At 29.2% G+C, this 1,544-nt stretch overlaps 1 protein-coding gene across 3 annotated transcripts in view; it reads right to left on the bottom strand.

The window, feature by feature from the left end:
- The window catches only part of LOC122572393 (40S ribosomal protein S6-like), a 16,663-nt gene that overhangs the window by 2,477 nt on the left and 12,642 nt on the right, over positions 1-1,544 (bottom strand). The gene's annotated exons all lie outside the window — the stretch shown is intronic.

Raw genomic sequence — 1,544 nt, 5'->3', positions numbered from 1 at the left:
CTGAACGAAATTATTGTTGACTTCCATGATACATTAAAACGAGCAACTTCGGGGTATGGTACTTTTGATTATGAAGACCATAATTATCAGCCTACAAATATTATAAAGGTAATTACGGTTATTTTAATATATATAAATGCAATAATTTTGTATTGAAATATTTTATAGTTTACTTCCATTACATTAATAACTGCTTGTTATAGTTAAATATTGCTTTAAATGGTAATGTAGTGGAAGAACTCAGTACTATTGTACATATTAGTAAGGCTCGTACAACAGGTAGACAAATATGTGAAAGATTGCTAGATATTCTTCCACGTCAATTGTTTGAAATAGTAATTCAAGCAGTAGTGAGTGGAAAAGTAATTGCAAGAGAAACTTTAAAACCATACAGGAAAGATGTAACTGCGAAACTGGTAAATAATATTTTTATATCATACATTATATATTGTTATATATTTCTGTTATTAATCTTTTTTATTTCAGTACGGTGGTGATATCACTAGAAGAATGAAATTATTGGCTCAACAAGCACAAGGGAAGAAGAAAATGAAGATGATTGGAAAAATATCTATACCACGAGAAACATTCATAGATCTTTTTAAGAAATAGTATAAATATAAAAATTATTATCATTTTATCTCTTATATTTAATGTAACTATAGATATATATCATGTCTCGAAAGTTCGTCCAAAGCCGAAAGGCACGGACTTAAATAAAATAATAATATATATATATCATGTCAAAATAAATGATTAAATATATTTTCATGTTACGTTCTATTTCTATTTGCCGCGTTTGGTAGCGTTAACTAACGTTTAATGCATCTGGCAATAACCTCCACTTTCGATTAACCTGCTATGTACGGGAATATTGGCACGGGAGAGGATTAAAGTTGTTCGAAAGTAAATTAACAATATGTAATGATTTATTCAAATTTTACTCGATTTCGATATTTCGATTTCGACAATTAACTGACAGACTGACGGATATAGAATTCTTCGGTTGACAAAATGATAATTAACTCTTCGAATGGTAATTAATTATTTGTATTCGATAGACGAACGGTAATTAATATACTGACTTCTCTGAGTCGCTACATTTATTTATATCTGTCGGAGATGAAAAAGCGTCGGAGTCTTTCTTTTGAAAATGTTTGGTAAGATCCCCAACGTTTGTTCAACTGCCGACTTTGTTTACAATTTAAATTGTCTTAATATCGTTATAAAAACATAATTAGGTAAATATAAAAACATAGTTAGATAAGTTTTCGCAAGATATAGCTTTTAGCGGCTTTAACTGCCTTTCACTTCACATACTGTAAACACGGTTTCAAATACACGTTTTAAATTACCTTGATTTGAAAGAAATTACCAATTTTACTTTCGCGCTACGGATCGCGCGGGGCGCGGGACGTGACATTTCATATAACTAATTGTTTGCTATCTATAAATATGAAACAGTTTTTAAGATTTATTTAATAATTTTAATATTTTGACGACGTTTACACTATTAGAAAAATTTATTTCCTTTATAAATTTGT

Source organism: Bombus pyrosoma, linkage group LG11 (genome assembly GCF_014825855.1).
Source record: "Bombus pyrosoma isolate SC7728 linkage group LG11, ASM1482585v1, whole genome shotgun sequence".
Lineage (NCBI taxonomy): Eukaryota > Metazoa > Arthropoda > Insecta > Hymenoptera > Apidae > Bombus > Bombus pyrosoma.
Note: the sequence above shows the minus strand (reverse complement) of the source record. Positions and strands in the feature narration are given on the sequence as shown.